This window comes from Carettochelys insculpta, chromosome 11 (genome assembly GCF_033958435.1).
Source record: "Carettochelys insculpta isolate YL-2023 chromosome 11, ASM3395843v1, whole genome shotgun sequence".
NCBI classification, from domain to species: Eukaryota; Metazoa; Chordata; order Testudines; family Carettochelyidae; genus Carettochelys; species Carettochelys insculpta.
Genome location: NC_134147.1, coordinates 11,641,943 through 11,661,962, shown reverse-complemented (window position 1 = coordinate 11,661,962; position 20,020 = coordinate 11,641,943). Strand labels below are relative to the sequence as shown.

General features: G+C 44.7%; 1 protein-coding gene across 2 annotated transcripts in view; it reads right to left on the bottom strand.

Moving 5' to 3' along the window:
- PPARG (peroxisome proliferator activated receptor gamma) overlaps positions 1 to 15,623 on the bottom strand; it is a 145,813-nt gene extending 130,190 nt beyond the window's left edge. Inside the window, exon 1 of one of the 2 annotated variants that reach the window (XM_075005553.1) lies at positions 15,601 to 15,623. The gene's annotated coding sequence lies outside the window, so the exon portion shown is untranslated. Of the gene's footprint in view, positions 1 to 15,504 lie in introns of both variants that reach the window. The other variant, XM_075005551.1, reaches the window with a different exon arrangement.
- Positions 15,624 to 20,020: the final 4,397 nt, after the last annotated feature.

Genomic DNA, 20,020 nt, shown 5'->3' with positions numbered 1-20,020 from the left:
TTCTTTAGGCATATTTTCAGGGTTTCTCATTTAAAGTGCCACTTAATTTTTGGGTTCTCATCACAAATATCACTCATTAGTTCAGTGCAATTGTCAATCTTATGTTGTAAGAGCTCAAGGTAGTAAAAGCATGGTGTTGCACAAGACTGAGGTGGATTAGAAGAATTAAGCAGAGGAAGCACACTTAAAATTTGTATGTACCATTAACACCTGTCTCTTTATGGCTGTATCTACATGACAAACTTACTTCAAAATAAGATGCTACTTCAAAGTAACATGAAGAGCATCTACACATACTTTTCCTTCCAAGTAAGGGTTGCTAACTTCAAAGTTACCACCCCATTCCCAGGAATGGAGTAGCGGCTTACTTCAAAGTTTAACTTTGAAGTAAAGGGTATGTAGACACTCTGCACTCCTTATTTTGAAGTAGGGGGTCCACCAAGGAGGCAGCCCCTCTGGAGGATGGAAACAGTCTGGCCAAACCAGGCAGGGCTCTCTGGTGCCTGCCGGCCGCCTTAAAGGAACCAGCTTCCTGGCAACCCCAGGCAGGAAGCTAAGACTGTGCCACAAGCAGGGGCAGCAAAAGCTCCCACTCGGACTGCCACTGCTCAACGCAGCACCCAGCCTCCGCATCCCATGGCCACCATGGCAGGATGCCAGGAACCCCCTTCCCCCAGATGAGGAGTCCGAGGGCTCACAGTGCCCAGGCAAGGGCCATGCCAGGAGAGGACCCTCCTGGGCTGAGGATGAGCTAAAGGACCTCCTTGCTCTGTGTGGGGAGGAGGAGCTCCTTCGTCAAACTGGTGCCTGGCAGAGGAACACTGAAGCATTTGACTGGCTGGCCAGCAGCCTCGCCGCCTGAGGCCACTCCAACCATGCTGGTAACAGCATCAGGATCAAAGTAAAAGAACTGAGGCAGGCATATATCAAAGCCCATGCTGCTCCCAGCCGGCCAGTGGCATGGCCCGTGCACTGCCCCCCACTATAGAAAGCTGCACTGGCTCCTGGGGCCGAGGGAGGCGGCCACCCCGGAGCACCCAGTCAATACAGTCAGTCCCCCAGGGCAGTGATAAGGAGGCGGGCCCCTCCAGCACCACGAGCCCCTCTCATGGGGAGTGGCCCACCAAAACTGAGGGCGATGATGAGGGCTCCAGTGACGGGACCTTCATCATCACCCTCCCCTCTGGGACACCCAGGAGAGCCTTGTCAAGCTCAGCCACACCTGAGCCCTGGGAGGTCACAGCTAGTATGTATGGGGTGAGCGGATGTCGCAAGGGCTGGGGATGCCCCAGCCCCACCTCCAGAACAGCCCCACAACACACACAGGGTAGTGGGAGGGAACATGCGCTGACCCTCGCCAGGTGGGAACCCATTGGGCGGCAGGGTGTGGGGTGGGGACCAGCAGGGTGGGGGCCCCAGCACCCCCCGGGTTGGGACCAAGCATTCACAGGCCATCCGCCTGTCCCCTTCTGTCGCCACAGGCCATAGAGTCATAGAATCAGAGGGCTGGAAGGGATCTCAGGAGGTCATCTAGTCCAGCCCCCTGCTTCAAGCAGGATCAACCCCAACTAAGGCATCCCAGACAGGACCTTGTCAACCCGGGACTTAAAAGCCTCCAGGGATGGAGAATCCACCACCTTTCTAGGCAACACATTCCAGTGCTTCACCACCCTCCTGGTGAAATAGTTTATCCTAATACCCAACCTACACCTTTCCCTCTGTAACTTCAGACCATTGCTCCTTGTTCTGCCATCTGTCACCACTGAGAACAATTTCTCTCCATCCTCTTTAGAGAACCCCTTCAGGAATTTGAAGGTTGCTATTAAATCACCCCCAGCCTTCTCTTCTTGCAACTAAATATGCCCAAATCCCTGAGCCTCTCCTCATACACCATGTGCTCCAGCCCCTTAGTCATTTTTGTTGACCTCAGCTGAACCTGCTCCAGCACATCCACATCCTTTTTAAACTGGGGGGGTCCAAAACTGGACACAACATTCCAGATGTGGCCTCACCAGTGCCAAATAGAGGGGAACAATAACTTCTCTAGATCTGCTCACCATGCTCCTCCTAATGCACCCTAATATACCGTTAGTCTTCTTGGCTGCAAGGACACATTGTTTACTCATATCCAGCCTTTCATTCACCATAACCCCTAGGTCCCTTTCCGCTGTACTGCTGCTTAGCTGGTCAGTCCCCCACCTATAACCGTGCTTCAGATTCTTCCATCCCAAGAGCAGGACTCTACACTTCTCCTTGTTGAACCGCATCAGATTTCTTTTGGCCTAATCCTCCAATTTATCCAGGTCACTCTGGATCCCCTCTCTACCCTCCAACATATCTGCTTCTCCCCCAGCTTAGTGTCATCTGCAAACTTGCTGAGGGTGCAGTCCAGTCCCTCATCCAGGTCATTAACAAAGATGTTGAACAACACTGGCCATAGAACCAAGCCTTGTGGCACTCCACTTGAAACTAACCATCATCCAGGTGTTGAGCCATTGACCACTGTCCATTGGGCCTGACCATCAGCCAGCTTTCTATCCATCTTATAGTCCATGAATCCATAGTCCATCATCAGGAAAATACTGCAGCCCACCAGAGTAGGCCACAGTCGCAGGGGGCTGGAAGGCTGTCCTATCTCCCCAGCCAGCATCCCCGCACAGCCTTGGCAGGATCTCCCACAGACAATGCTGGAGGGAAAAGGAGATGGCCATGAACCAGGCAGTCATGCGGGAGATGACTGGAGTGCTCTGGGACTGGCTGGCAATGGAGCAGGACGTGTGGGTGCAGCTGGCCAGCAGCCTGGACACTGTGGCCCAGGCCTTGACCGCTTGCCTCACCCAACCTCCTGCACCCTCACCAGCCCACCCAAAGCCACCCCTCCAGCAGCCACCCAGCTTGTGGTGGACCTGTCACCATCCACCCGCATCGAGCTGGCTCACTGGCTGCTGGCCAAGGTGGGAACACCTGGCCCAGCCCCAGTGGCACCCCTGCACAGGGGCAGCCATAGCCAACGAGGCTCCTGGTCCCCCACACCCCCGGGCAACTGACCCTTCTCCCATCCCAGCCACCTTCCCAGCTCAGCCCCGCACCTAACCCCGTGCCTCCTCCTGTGGACCATTCTCCCCATGAAATGTAAATAGTTTCACATATTCACAGAATCACACAATCATAGGGCTGGAAGGGACCTCAGGATGTCATCTAGTCCAGCCCCCTGCTTCAAGCAGGATCAACCCCCACTAAGTCATCCAAGCCGGGACTTAAAAACCTCGAGGGATGGAGAATCCACCACCTCTCTAGGCAACGCATTCCAATGCTTCACCACCCTCCTGGTGAAGTAGTTTCCTAATATCTAACCTACACCTCTCCCTCTTCAACTTCAGACCATTACTCCTTGTTCTGTCATCTGACACCACTGAAAACAATTTCTCACCCTCCTCTTTAGAGGTCCCTTCAGGAAGTTGAAGGCTGCTATTAAATCAGCCCTAAGTCTTCTCTTCTGTAAACTAAACAGTGGGAGCTCCCGTGAGGGGGGGGGGACATACATGCCCTCCTGCATCCGGCGTCCCAGCCGTGGATTCCGGAACACCCAAGTGTTGCGGGCCCTGCCTGGCCACCCCACGCACATGTCCAGGAAATGATCCCTCGTGTCCACCAGGGCTTGGAGTACCACCCAGTGGTACCCCTTCCTGTCAATGTAGGTGCCCCCTCTATGGACCGGAGCCCATATTGCCACGTGCATCCCGTCCAGGGATTCTGAAACAACTGGGGAAGACCAGGTCCATGAAGCTGGTGAGGGTGGCATCCAGGTCCCCCAGGGTCATGATGTGTTGCAGGAGCACCCTGTGGATGGCTCAGACAACCTGCTGGGGGAAAACGTCTGACTGTGAGGCCCTCAGCCCCACCCCCACCACCAGGGACCCCTGCCCAATAGCCCCTTTCCCAGCGTGTGTCCCTAGTGGGGGTCAGACTTACCCCTATCATCACTGCTCTGACAGTGGCCTTGCTGACTCCAAATTGGTGGCCGATAGACCAGAGGCTGTCGGGGGTGGCCAGCCTCCAGAGTGTGATGGCCACCCTCTTCGGCACCATGAGCGCTGGCCGCATCCGGGTGGCCCTGTGCTGGAGGAGTGGGGAGAGCCAGTGGCAGAGGTCTTCAAATGTCTGGCGGGTCAGCAAAAGTTGCTCAGCCACCGCTCATCATTCCAGTCCTCCAGCACCACCTGGGCCCACCACTCCACGCTGGTGGCAAAGGCCCACCGGTGTCAGATTGGGGGGGCCTGGGGGGGAGAGGCAGCAGGGCCATGGCCAAGGCCTGCAGACTGGGGCCCATGTGGGCTCTCCAGCTGCGCCACTGAAAAAGCAGGGTGACCAGGACTCCCAGGGGAGAGAGGACATTGTCCTCGGGGAGGGTGTGAGCAGGCATGGTCTCTGTCTCTTCTCCCCAGCACATACTCTGCTGCTGCTGTCCACAGCATGGCAGCCGTGAGCACATGTAGGGTTGTGGTGTTGGGAGGGGTCCTTTAAGAGGTCAGCTGGCTGAGAGCCTGGAAGGACTTGTCAGCCATGCGACCCCATGCCTGCATCATTTCTTGGTCCCTTACTTTGAATTAGGGGCTAATTGTGTGTAGATGTTTTTCTTCGAAGTAGGGAGAAGCCAAGCCTACTTTGAAGTAAGGTGGTGGGTGCATTTTTTGTGCAGATGGTCTACTTCAAAGTTGCTAACAACTTCAAAGTTATTTTGTAGCGTAGGAGTACCACAGCCTAGGAGTACCAATATTCATATATTGTAAAACAACTGAGAACAGCTAATTAAGCTTTCTTAAGTGTTTTGCAAGTTATACTTTTGTACTGGTAATAATACTGATAACACTAATAAGGAGAAATAATTCTAGGTCATTGTTACAGGGGGAAAAAATGAAATGTCCTGAAAACAGCAAAAGGGGGACACCGCACTAAAGTAACTCCCTCATGTTTTGTTGCCAATTACTATTTTGAAGTCACAAGTCACTGGCATTTTGCAATATTAATCTTCAAACATACTCTACAGTTAATGTTAACAACTCCTGCTTTCGTAAGCCTGGACTACACTTAAAATTTCCCTAGCTTTGTCAGTTAAGAGTCTTGAGGGTAAAAAAAAACACATCCTAAATCAACATAGGCATTCTGGCAAAAGACATAGTGCATGTGCAGTTATACTGTCAAAACAATCCTTTATCTTATTTTGTCCATGGAACTGTTAACCACCAAAATTACTCTGGCATAAAGTGCATACACAGTTTATACAAAGTCTAAGAGTTCATTTAATTGGTCATCTCAGAAGCCAAGATCTGTGCCCATGGCTGGCAGTTCTGAAAGCATATTACTTGAAATGAACACGAGAACTTATGTTTACGTACTTTTCAGTACTGTTATACGCAAGTTGTAAAGACAAAAATCTAAAAACATGTATAAAATGGGCATATTAAAAACACACCACTGCTTTTTACTTTCGGACAGTAAGAGACATTTAAAGCATAAAGCGTACTATTTTACTAAATCTATACACCTTGAACATCATCAAAATATATATATCACTGATTTGAGAAATAAAGGATGCTTAAATATAAATGCCAATGAGTGCCTTTATAATATAAACTATAGTAAATCCTCACTAAACTATCATAGACTTGGTCTACATGAGAAAATAAAGTTGGTATAACAAAAGCAGCTCAGAAGTGTGAAAAATTCATACCACTGACTGATAGAGTTAAACCACCCTTAGCCCTGGTGTAGACAGCACTTAACTGACAGAAGAATTCTCCCTAATTCAAGCCCTAATCAAGTGAGGGAAATCTACCCATTTTAAATTAGTGACTTTTGAAACAATGAAGGAACTCCATCACTATTAGCCAAACATAACGTCTTTGTTTTGAGGCATAAAAGAATGATGCAAGTGGTAGCCAAGGGGGAGGTGGAGATCCTCCATTGTCCTACAAAGAGTTGACATGCAAGGCTGCTACGTCCTCAGAATTTCCCATGTTTGGGCTTCAATAATATGGAAATCCCCAAATCCATTTTCTGCACAGATTTCCAGTTGATGGAAATCCAGATAGATGGGATTCTGCCACACATGCTTCTAAATAAGATTATAAAACACAGAGAAAAATTTATATGTCTGTGAGGCTTAATTTACACCTACAATTTAAATCAAGTAGTCAGAGCTGGGAAAGATGTTGTGACAGACTGACCAAACCATCTTTGTGGATGCAGCTAGATGGACAGAAGAATTCTTCCGCTGACCTAGTTATTATCTCTTGAAGAGGATGGGGCACCTATATCGACAGAAAAAACCCTCCTGTTGATGTAGGAGGTATCTACATTACAGTGCTACAGCGGTAATCTCATAACTGTGCTGCTGAAACATAAAAATATCTTACAACAAAATTCGCTCACATGGATGTGTGTCCATTGACTTCCTTCAGATTGCACACCTGAAAAGGAGGACAGAATTTAGCCTCTATCTTAGAAATTATTTGTTAGGGTTAGAAGTCAATTTAGTAACATATAGCGTGAGTCTACACTAGCCAGCTACTTTGAAGTAGCTGGCACAACGTCGCAATAGCATGTGTCATGTCTACATGCGCCATTTCGAACGTGAAATCGACGTTAGGTGGTGAGACATCGAAATCACTATTCCTATCCGAAGATGGGAATAGCGCCCTACTTCAATGTTCAATGTTGAAGTAGGGCATGTGTAGACGATCCATGTCCCACTACATCAAAATAGCAGGGTCCTCCCTGGTGGCCATCAGCTGAGGAGTTGAGAGACGCTCTGTCCAGCCCCTGTGAGGCTCTATGGTCGCCGCATGCAGCAGCCCTGCTTCTGGCTGCTGCTGCTGCTACAGCGGGGGGTCCATGCTGTGTGCATGGGGTCTGCAACTGGTTGTTGGCTCTGCAGACCTCATGCTGTGCAGGCCGAGTGTGTCTGGGAGGGGCCCTTTAAGGGAGCGGCTTGCTGTTGCCCTAGTCTGCAGGCTTTGCTGGCCCCTTATTTCGACGGGGAGCACTTGCGTGTGGACACTCCACATTTCCTTCCAGGGTGGCTCCTTTCGACGTTCCCTGTCGCTACTTTGACGTTGAACATCAACGGCACCAGCCCCAGAGGATGTGTAGACGATACACGCCGAAGTAGCCTATTTCAATGTTCTTACTTCGAAATAGGCTACTTCGACGTAGCCATACTGTACTATACACTCTAAGCTACAAAAGAGAGTTTTTTTGACTAAACGCTGGTTTGGTCAACAAAACTTGTGGAGCAGCCACACTAAAAATGCACTCTGTCAACATACTGTTGACAAAACTCGACACTTTTGTTGACAGCCTTCTGCCTCTCCCCCATGAGGCAGAATGCATTTCTTGATAGAATCTGTCAACAAAAAATCTGTGTGGATGTTCTGGGGGGCCCTCTGTTGACAGACAGGGCTTCTGGGTCACCAGGCCGCCCTGTCTGCTGTACTTCTGGTTGGCCATTTTGCTGACAGAGTGGATCGACAGAGCGATCTGCTTTCATGCATGGCCGCAATCTGTTGACAGAAGTTTTGTTGGAAGGTATCTTCTGACTGTAACTTCTGTTGACAGATCGCTGTAGTGTAGATGTAGCCCTACACAATAAGAACTGAGATCCTAGCACAAAATTCTGCAGCAGGAAAACCACTACAGGTAAGAGCAAACACGAACCATGTATAAAATGTATTAAAAATTGAAGGTGAAGCACTTCACTTTTATTTACTATGAACACCAAAAATTACAGTTCCTAAAAGCTATCATAAGGAATTATGAATCTTATGAACAGTAATAAATAGAAGTGGTTGCATTTTCTCCAGGCTGTCCAACCTGACAGGATCACAATGCTCCAGGTCTTAAGCAGTAAAACCTATATTTTTAAATCACCCCACTAAAAGATATCCCTCTGAGTGTTAAAGCCTGTAATTAACATCATTTACTCTCTCTTTTTGGAGTGACAAAGTAACTCTTGGTATTCTGATAGCAATTTAAAATAGCATAATTGTGAATTTATTCCTCAGGAACGTAAAAATATCCCAGCTAACAGACACTGAAATTATTAAAATGCATAATTGATCACTATGTTTATATAAAAGTACATCAAACTTCCGAACAGCTGCCAGATCTGCAATATAAAAATATTTCCCCACTTTAGGCACACATTTCATTTTATTTAATATTATTTTGGTATCTTTTTTAATTCTTGCTTCCAATCAAGAATTGTATGTATCTTGTATTTTTTACGTTGGGGTTTACATTATGAAAATACTGCAACATTGCACTGATGATGAACCATATTATTTTCCAATACTAGAAATATTTGCAAACTGAAGGTCAAATGGAGTTTACTTGTCAATCGCAGCTTGTGGAGAATGCAAGTCTCAATAACACTGAAAGGCAAAACTGTTAACACAGTAGCAGAATTACATTTCATCCCAATCTTAGCTGCTCTAGTATGTACACAAATGTGTTCAGAAGGTTTACAAATACACAAAATAATGTACTGTGCACCTGAACTTAAACACTTATACTATGAAATAAAACACTATTTTACGGAGTGCAGTCTAATGACATGTCATATAAAATAGTCTAAGAGCAGATTATAATTCTCATCAGGGTCATTTTTAGCAGAGATGAGGCTCCTTGTAAAATCTTTGAATTGGACTATTCAGCTGAAAAGCACAAGACTCAGTACGAAACTGTCCTCTGTATCCCCACCTGCTCAAGACACCTGTGAGGTTGCGTCTACACTACCACTCCCTTTTGGAAGAGGTATGTAAATACAGTGGCTCAAAAATGCCAATGAGGCACTGATATGAACATTCAAACTAGGAAGAAGGGTGCTTTCGAAAATGGGGCTTCTTTTCAAAGGAACCCTGACTACATGGCTATATTATTTTACATTTCAAAAGCAGCACTTTCAATGCAGCGAGCGGCTGCTATTATGCAAATGAGGTGCTGAATATTCATATCAGCGTCTCATTAGCATTTTTGAGACACGGGTAGTGTAGATGCAGCCTGAGAGTTCGTTCTCCTAAAGCGAAAGAAATAATGTGTCCAGGAGCGTGGTGTTTTGTTGGGGGGAAATTACAGAAATATTAAGTAGAGGTTTCCTGTTAAATAAAGAATGGAAGTCAATTTGCTATATAATTCAGTGGAAACATAGGTGAACTCCAAGCACTTTTGAAGAGCCCACCATTTGTCACTGCCAGTGCAATTTAGGATAAGACACTTCTTATAGTGTGGTGGAAAAAAGGAGTCAGTTGCTCATGGAAATTGCAAACTGCTTCTGTATGAATTGATGTGTTGCTGATATCTATCATTGGCCAGACACAGAAGGAAAAGGGAGCCAAGAGCTTCCTCTCTCACCTTGTTCTTCTGGAACAAGGCCAGCTACAAAGCAATGCCATGGCTCCACAATAGTAGCAACACTACCTTCTCCAAAAGAAGAGGGCCGAGTGAGGATGAGGGAAGACTTCACCTTTTGCTCACCCTCTGCTCTAGGAAGCAGAGCTGATCATATTTACTGAGGAATTCACGCAACGCCATATGCTTTTCCAAGGGGCTCTTTTAGTGAGCTACCTCAAATCTCTCCTGTGAACTCCTGCTCCAACCCACCCCTTCCACATTCTCTTGAAGAATGGATTATATTTATTTATAGCATGAGTAGTACTGTGGGATTTAAGATGTACTCTCTCCCAATGAATTTTGAGCTATATTTCTGTTTTATTAAATTTTTTAAAAAAAACTAAACCCAAAGATACTGTTCATTACAAAAACAAAAAACAAAAAACACCACACCCAAATTTCTCCGGACAGTTTTCAGTCTCATGCAGTTGCATTAGAGCAGTGCTCCCCAAAGTGTGGTACACATCACACAAAATAAATTACTAAAAATCAGGTGATAAGCACAAGGATGGTGCTGGGAGAGAGGGTATGCCAATAAGGCTGAAGTCCTGAAAGGGGAACATGAATGTTTTAAGTTTGGGAAACACTGCATTAGAGATTTGAAAAGAAACTGGCACAATGTTTATATTTTAAAACTCTCAGGGTATTATTATTGCTATTATATGAAATCTATTAATTATTACTTTTGTAGTATTACTAATACAAATGATAATGAGAGATTTATATATGCAGCACTTCTACATATGGTGAAGTCAGGAGAATATTATTCCACAACAACTGACAAAATAAGTACATCATGGCATCTAGCTGTTATACATCATGTACATGTACGTATAGGTATGAATATAAACAAAGGAATATGTACACTTATTTTTGAATATACATGTGTACTTAAGCTTTGTTTTTAAAAATTGCTAATTATCAACCAGCAGAATAGAAAGTTAGTAGACTGTTGTCCAATTAGATGGGACTTTTGGAGTCACAGAACTGAATTCATAGACTTTGTCCTGAATGTGCATGAGGGAAGGGGCTGGCTTATGCATGTCTACAAAGCATCACCTGTTAGTTGATTCCAGAAATTCATTAACTTGGTTCACAGGTAGCTGCTTATCTTTGCTTTTTAAACAGCAGTTATTTTGCTGCTATAGCCAATGCCAGTGAAACAAACAAAAGTAACAGAGAGGTAGCCGTGTTAGTCTATACTCCAAAAAAAAAAAAAAAAGAAAAAAAAAAGAAAAGGGCAGCAGAAATGTAGCACTTAAAAGACTAACAAAATGATTTATTGGTGATGAGCCTTCATGGGACAGACCCACTTCAATCAGATCAATTTCATTTCCAATACAGACTGACATTTATAAGTACAGAGGACCAAAAAAATTAAATGAAATAAAAACTGACAAATCAAATAGGATTGAAGGAAGGGGGTGAGAGGTGGGGGGGGGGATGTTAATTGTCCTGTCTGAGATAATTACAAGCATCAAAGGAAGGAAAGCAGTTCTTATAATGCGTGAGGTAATTGATGTCTCTGTTCATACCATGTGTTAATGTGTGGAATTTGAATATGTACTCGAACTCACAAATCTCTCGCTCTAATCTGTTGTTAAATTCTCTGTGTTCCAGGACACAGATTATCAGGTCCTTAACAGAATGGCCTACTCCACTGAAGTGTTCACCGACTGGCTTATGTGTATTGAACTTCTTGATGTCTGCTGTGTGTCCATTTATTCTTTCGTGAAGGTTTTGCCCAATCTATCCAATGTACAATGGGTCAGGGCATTACTAGCACATAATAGCATATATTTGATTCAAGTTACTACTGTATTTCAAGCAACAAATAATCATAGATACATAGTTCACTTTTAATAACTTCAATTTGGAAAGGATGTCTTTTTTTTCTTTAACGGATTTAGAAATCAGTTAATAACTGGGATATGGAACGTACTGGAAGAAGAAAGGAGACACACACACACACACTTCATAGAGCTGAAAGGGACCTCAAGAGGTCATCAAGTCCAGTCCCCTGCCCTCCCAGCCAGACCAAGCACCATCACTGACACACTATTTTTTTTTAAATCTATTTGCCCCAGGCTCCCAAATGGTCATATCAAGGATTGAACTCACAACCCTGGGTTTAACAAGCCAATACTCAGACCACTGAACTATCATAAAGATTATTAGCAGGGCCCTGCAACCCTGACTTCCATGAAAGCTTTTTGCATAGACAAAGACTGACAACCACACCTTAAATCTAGTTAAATCTTTTCTAAATATTCTGTTGTTAAAATACTATACACTTAGGGCTAGAGATTGCCTCTACACTTTGATTGTATGAAGGGGGACTATGCTGCAGCAGACCCCCAGAAGAATTCTGGGCCTCTGGAGGACCACTTGATGCAATGGAAGCTTAGCAGCTCTTAATTTTTGCCAGGTACATTCCACTTTCCAACCATCTTGAGAGTGGACAACATCCCTCTCCACCGGCCTCCACTCCTTCTGAAGACACCTATGCAGTCAATAGCACAAACCACAAAGGTGCCCATAATATTATTGGCACCTGAATGGGGCATAACTGGTATAAGTGTCGGCTGTACTTCTTAGCTACAATCAGCAATTAAGAAAACCCAATCAGTTAAAAGAAAAATAAAGGCCTACCAGTCAGTACACAAAACTATATCAGTCCCCTGTTACTGTGATTCTTATTGAAGTTGATCAAAATCCTGAGGTTCTTAATCAATTTTCATTAAGTCTTCAAAACTCCCATTGAAGCCAAAGGGATTCTTCTTGAGTCAGAATATACATAAAATTGAGTAAGCCCTCAGGAATTGTCTTGTTAATTGAAGCATATGCATGAATTCCCTTAATGATATTTCTGGGTATGTAGTTATATAGAACAAATCCCAACACTAATTTTCTACTATTTTGTGACATGTTGCATTGTTAAATTAACAGAAAATGAACTGAAACATTCAAAAGAATTGCACAAATGATTGAAGAATAAGAACCTCCTATAAAATAAACAGTATAACAAATATTTAGCAGAATTCATCATCACTTACAGTATTTCATTGGAGAACAGCCTTCTTTCAAAAAGCCTACTACTGACTTACTGTAAATATTAAATTAATGGGAATATCATAACATAGCAAAATAAACCTCTTGAAAAGAAAATGGTAAGCATTGTGCCCATGACAGTTCAACAAACTAGCTTGGAGAATTCTGGGTATTTGCTAAGATTTTTAAGCTAGTTAATTTAGACAGTGCTCATATGCTTTTTATGTTTGCTTTTCATTAATATTCTGAAAAAGTGTTTTAGCACACAAACGTATGTGGCAATAGTAAATGTAAACAAATACTGGAGAATTTTCATAGAAGGTGAATTTTAAAATCACAATTCTGAGAAACTGCACCGAAAATCTGGTTTAAAGCGCACCACAACAGGGAACAAAAGGAAAATCTTCAATCAAAAGTAATTAAAGTCACTCAAATGTCAAACAAAAGCTAATTACTGACAACTGAGTTACAGAACAAGAAATTGTTGTAAAATAAATCAGAATTTTCAAATAGTTAATACAGCGTAAAAAATCAAATGGTATTCTCAGACAATTCCAAAGCCGTAAGGGGCAAAAATCATTAAGTAAATTATTTCCTATGAATTATTTGCCTAGCTTTGTGCAAAACACAGTTTTGATTCTATTTATAAGGTATTTCTTGCTTTACTGATTAAACTGTTGGTTAAAATCATTCGAGTGCCAGCTACTATAGGTATTCATTTATAATGAGATCAACTGAACTGGGCCAGAATTTAGGAACTGATATACAGAAATTGAAAGAAAAGTCAGGGTGGAAAAAACTCAGATTCAATAGTAATGTCAATATCAGTATCATTAAGCAAAAGTTAAAAATTGAAGCTATAAAGATCAATTTTACCATCTTACAGGCTTATGCTGTAGAGTCTAAATATATAAAATACTTAAATTAGAGGAGGAGAATAATTCTTTATGGAAAGAACATCTAATGGCAAAATTATCATGGTACACTGATATCTGGTACAGGGCAAGATACTTTTCAGAGCTACTCAGGCTGTGTTTAGACTGCAGGGAACTGTCAGCAATTGTGTTGGTGTGCAATTTGTGTATCTTTTGCCAACAATTCTGTCAGAAGAGGCTTTTCCGACATTTGGCCTGTCCACATGGGGCCAAATGTTGGAAAAAAACCCTCTGCCAAGACATACCTTCTGCCTCGTGGAACTAGGTGTACAAGGATGTTGACAGAATGCTCCTAACTGGCAGATCTCTTCCAAGAGATCTATAGTGTGGAGACACACTCTGTCCACAGAAGTTTTGTTGACAGAAGCCTGCAGTCTAAACATAGTCTCCCAGGAACATATAAAAGCGTAAACCAATAACACAATATTTTAATAAACTGATGTGTAAATAGAGTCAAATCTGACAGCAGCTCCTGTAACACTACCTATCAAAATTATTCTGATCATTTTATCAAATATCTCCCTTAGTGACAACATTCTCTTTTTATATTTTGCACTTGTTTAAAAGTAGTCTCATAATTTTTTTTCACACCAATCTTCAGTGGGTGGGAATAAAAATGTTTAACATAACTATGCACATGAAATTCTATTATCAGTTATGGTACAACAGACAACACTAGTTTGGTAAAAAGACTGGTCACTGCAAGTCATACACATACCACTGTACCCTATAAGCCACACCAGGTCCTTTTAAGCTAACAAGTAATGCATTATCATCTTTAAAAAGTTACTCTGCATATTATTGATAGACAGATTGCAAGGGGAAATATATATTTTGAACACTGGTTCATATTCCAGATAAACAACTTTTTGGAGGTGGAGAGAGAGGGTCACAAATGAAATTTATCAGTCCACAATCTTTTTTAAAATGTCTGAGCAATCATAACTGATTTTTTTAATTTAACTTAAACATAACAAAACTATTAAATTATAAGTTCAAGGGTACATAAAAATGATTATTTCTTTATAACTTCCTGTGCTTATCTCCAAATGGTTATACATAGATATCTGTCTAATGTGTGATGTATAAAGATATAATATGTGATGTATAAAGATATAATACTATCACATCATTGTATCATGTGCATAGGCTGCCTCAAAGTTACAACATTATAAGAACTTGCAATCCCCAGCTGTAGAATACCCTGGAGAGAAATGACACCAGGAAGATTACAAAATACTCCTGCAAACCTGGGGCATGCCACCCATACATAATATATTTCAACATAATATCTCTGCTGTGGCATGACTAAACTCAAACTCCCTGACTCTTCTTGATTGAGAAGAAAAAGGGAAAATAATGCTTTTCATTCACTATCAGGGAAGCAACATGAGTAACACTCCCCTGCCATCTCCCTTCTACACATGTTGTAACAAGGGAAACAGCCTCCTGTAAATATTTCAGAGTACTAGATGGACACAGTTTCCTGCCTATGTACCTCAGCATCACACATGGACATACATCCTGTGCGTATTCCTCCATCTCCAGACAGTACCCATGAACACTGCCCCTCTGCCTGTCCCCAGCCCGCACAGGACCTAGCCCCTGCAGTATAATCCACCTCTGCAACACACAGTACCAAGCACCTGACTATGCTACTATCTCCATAAACCACCCAGAGGTGAAGCCCTGGGCGCATCTCACGGCCCCTAGATGCCCCCATGGACGCAGCTCAACCTGAGCTCGGACGAATCAGCTTCCATAGCGCCTACGCCCTGCGGGGAACGGCGCCCTCCCGCCTCACTCCCCCTTCGAGGTTGAGCCTTCAAAGAAGAGAAGCCCCCCGAGGCCGCGGGGGGGGCCGTCTCAGGACCTCCTCCCCCACTCGCGTTGTGTTCGCGCGGCAGAGACACGGCAGGTGAGGGGGTAGTTAAGGACACACTCGCGGGGGGTCCAGTCCCTCGCCCCCAGGCCGCCGCCCCTTTCACCAACGCTCCCTCACGTCCCTCCCGCACAGCCCAGCCCAGCCCAGCCCCTTCCTTCGCCCCGGGACCCAGCCCCTGCCCACCTCAGCTCCGCCGCGACCCCCGCGCGCCGCGCCGCTGCCCGCCTCGCTCCGCCCCGCCCGCTCGCTGCGCGGAGGGACGGCCCCGCAGCAGCTCACCGCTGACCAGGCGCTGTCAAGCCTCAGCAGGAGAAACTGTTCCCTCCTGGTGGGGAGAACTTCCCCGCTCCGCCCGGCCCGCCCCCGCTGCCGGGCCCCGCCTCCCCGCCTTGCTGCCGGCCGCCCCTGAGCGCAGGCGGAGGCCCTGCCCCGGCCGGTGGGGGGCCTCCCGCGCGAGCAGCCGTGGCGGGGGTCAGGGCCGTTGGTCCCGGGCGCTTGGCGGGAAACGGGTCAGGAGGTAGCGGGGGGCTGGGGTGCGGGAGGCGTGCGGGGCTGGCATGGAAGGGAACGAAGCTGTTTCTTTCCTTTCACCTCTGCAGCAGCCTGGGCCGAGTCCTTCCTACAAACTCCTGGCGGGAGATAATCTACGTGCGAGCGGAGAGATCTTCCGACCCCTCGGTTTGTGCAGTGCTCCTGGGGCTTTCAACCTGAACTCTGCTGGGCTTTGCTGACAGTGCAGATTTACTGGCAGCCCATCAACACCCACTTTCCTCTCAAAGAATCAGAGGATTGGAAGAGACGTCAAGTCCAACCCCTTGGTCTAAGCAGGACCAGTCCCAACCAAACCGACCCAGCCAGGGCTTTGTCAAGACAGGACTTGAAAACCTCGGGGGATGCTATCCTGTCCCTCCTCACACTTCTCTTCTTTAGATTAAATAAAACTAAATCCCTCAGCTGCTCCTCACACATAAAGTGCTCCAGGGCCCAATTATTTTTGTTGCCCTCCACTAGACTCTCCAATATATCCACATGCTTTTTGTAATTGGAGGGTGAGGGGTGGGGAGAAATGGACACAATGTAACCTCTCCAGTGTCAATTAAAGGGGAATAATCACTTCCCTAGATGTGCTGGCACTGCTCCTACTAATGCAGCATGGAGCCCTGTCCTGCATGGCATTTCTCTTTTTGTCTCCTCAGGTCATTCTGTATCCAGCTCTTACAACAGAATTAGAGAGGGCTTTGAAAATAGTAATGGTGGAGGTACATCAATGTTTTCTATCCTTTCCTCTTTTTTATTTTATTGTTCCCGGGTATCCTTTTTCACAGCACTGCGGGAAGCAAAGGAAAGGTCTCAGAGTCTAAGATGCGGGGCTATATTCAGGAGGGTCAACAGAACATGTTCAAACAAAAGGCTCAAGAGAGCAAGTTCCATTCAACCTTCTTTGCTGCTTTTGGCAAACAGATGGAAAAGAAAGTCATAAGATGCTCTTTTAAAGAGTCACACTGTAGTTCAAAATGCTGCAGGCTACAGTACTTTCTTGCTGAACACCCTTGATCTCTTGGACATCACTAGGAGATTCCAGATAATCTTCCGTCATGTTTCATTATAGGCCTTAGTCATGAAGTGTCTTAAAAGAAGAGTCTACATTTGTTCTATGATTTGTACACCTAAGGCATTTTGTAGGTTGGAGTTAAATACACCAAAGCACCTGACCCACCTGTAGGCAGTAGCATGGCCGACAGCTTTTTTGTATTGGAGCAGGGGTGGGGAACCTCACTGACCTGCCCCCGAAAGTATCAACAACCCCTCCAAAACCCTCATAGATGTGACCCATAACTCAGATGCAGAAATAATATTCACCTCACTAACCTCAAGCTCCACCCCATAACCTAGGGTAGCTGGGCCTCGTAGGTCTTGTGGGCCCCCTAGGCTCTAGGGTGGGGCCAAAAATGAGTGGTTCAATGCATGCAGCGGGGGCTGCTAGGAATCGAGCTGGGGTGGGCATGTGGGGTCTGGGCAGGAGGTAAGGTACAGGAGTGGGCTGGGGGTGATGGTGTGTGGTCTGGATGGGAGGAAGGGTACAGGAGTGGGATGAGGGAGTGGGGCCTGGAAGGGGGTGCAGGAACAGTGTGGTGGCAGGTGGGAGGGTGGGAGGTGGGAGGGTGCAGAAGGGGACTGGGGTGCAGGGTCTTGTAGGAACACTCAGGTCTACCAGGAAGGCTTATATGAGATCTGGAAGAGGGTGCAGGAGCAGGCTGGCAGTGTGGGGTGTGGACGGGGTGTGTGGATATGAATGACTACGGCACAGCTGTAGTGGAAGGTGTGGGGTTCACATGGTCCTCCACAACTCTGTGCTCAGCAGGGAACCACCCCCACCAGCACTGCCCTCCTATGATCTCTGCTTTGGCCAATGGAAGCAATGTGGTGAGGCAGTTCCCTGAAGAGCTCAGGAGTTTCTTCCTCCACCTTGCCAGGAAGAGCCTGCAGGCTGGATCTAGTCCTGGCTTACCTAGATCAGCCCATGAGGCTTAGGGCTCCTCTTCAACCACCACCCAGAGCAGTTTAAAGTGGTTCTTAATTTGGCCCTTGACACATCAGGGAACTATTGCCAGTACATACTCTCAGTCTGATATTTTTGGCCTGTTAGGATAGGACTCTATAGTGTAGCAATATATTGTACTTCATTTTCCCTCTGTATATTATTATTACTATGCTTTTATTTTGTATGCTGCATTAAATGCCAGTTGGCCTCAATAAAGAGTCAGAGGCCTTTGTGATGGCCACTATAGAAACAACACATAAAAACAGTTCCTGCACAAGAGAGTTAGCAATCTAGAATTTTTACAAGATGCTATAAGTGAATAGACAAACATGTGGAAAGGGTGAGTATGGCTGTAACAGGACAAGTGGGTGTATTTGCATAAGTTAATAATCTCTGTGCTTCTATAGTCAAGTCCTATACAAAGTAATGGTTTATGCTCTTTTCTTTCCATATTTATACGCCCTAAGGAGCAGTGTTATGAAGTGCATAGATTACTGCAGGAAATAAAAATAGAACTTATGCATTCTAACTGTAAAATTATGTTGTATGACCTTATGGAAGTCATACAAGGATACATTTTTAGAGTAATTCAGCTACTACTTGGGGATCTGAATGAAATGGCCAGATTTTTAAGAGGGCTCTGCACCCAGCAATTCCTATGCTTCTTTGCCTGAAGTCACCAGTAGAATTATGCATTTCCTCAGTGAGAGCTACTGAGGTAAGCATTTTTGAAAATCTGGACACTTCATTTAGCCCAGCAGTTCTCAAAGTGTGGGTTGGGATCCCATTTCAATGGGGTCACCATGACTGACTTAAGACTCACCAGGGCCCAGGACTGAAGCCCAGATCCACCTCCAGCTTCCACTGAAGTAGAAGCCCAAGGGGCTCAGGTTACAGGCCCTCTGTCTGGGGAAGAAACCCTTGAGCTTTGGTACCCCACCTGGGGAGGAGAGTTTCAGGCAAGCTCATTCTTCAGTCCCCCTCTCCCGATAAGGTGTAGTAATTTTTGTTGTCAGAAAAGGGTCACGGTGCAATGATGTTTGAGCTTCCCTGATTTATCCCAATAGCTGAATTCCCCTTGAAAACATGGCCATTAAAATATTCATGTTTTACTTTTACACACAAGCTAAAATCCCAGCTCAAAATGGGTTGGCATTTATGCACATTTTAGTAGGGCCTTTAACTATTTGCATAGCCCCTAAGAAGTATACAGCCCACTTACAAAAACAATAAACTTTCAGTGTTTAGTTGAACTGCATGAGCAAACTGCAGGTATATCCTACTCCTGCTCAGACTGGTTTCAGAGAAATCAATCTACCAGAGCTCTCAGAATATTCAGTTACAAGTATTACATCATAGAACAAATTCATCCTTTGTATAAGTACTTTTAAAACACAGACGTGCTTATTATTGGCTTATGTTCTGAAGGCAGGACATTGTAACCTGGTAACTACAAGGAGCAATTAGTTTTTTTTCTAAAAGCTGGTAGTTTCATGGATTTTAAGGTGAGAAAGGACTCTTCTACAACCTAGGCCTCAGAGTTCCACCTGCTTACTACTGTACTGAGTTCAATAACTAGTGTTTGATTAAGGCATGGATTCCAAAAAATCATCTTATCTTAATTTCCAAGACATCAAGGGATGAAGAATTCACCAGCTCCTTGGGTAGGTTGTTGCAATGATTAATCACCCTCATTAAAACAAAAAAAAAACCACCAAACAACTTTACTTCTAATGTTGGTATGTTTGGCTTAGTTTGCCAACAAAAGCTTGCTTTTTACTTGTGCCAGCTGGTAACTGTATAGGCCAACTCTTTCCTATTGGGAGATTAGTGATTTTTCTAACCCTTTATATGTATAGTTTACATAATTCTTATATTCTTTACAATAAGAATGTAATGATCATGGACAAGTCATTTCATCTTTCATTGTCTCTTTCCCCTCCATCTTTTGTCAGGTTTGTCTATATTGTAAAACTTTTGGTGGCAGAGACAGTGTCATACTAGGTATATGTAAAGATGGGGGCAGTTCTAGATACTAATGCACTATATATAAGAATGAATGTTTGGGCCCTATTCCCATTGAAATTAATGCCATTAATTTCAAAGGCAGCAGGAACAGACCCATGATCATCAAAATTAATTGTAAAATTCATAGAA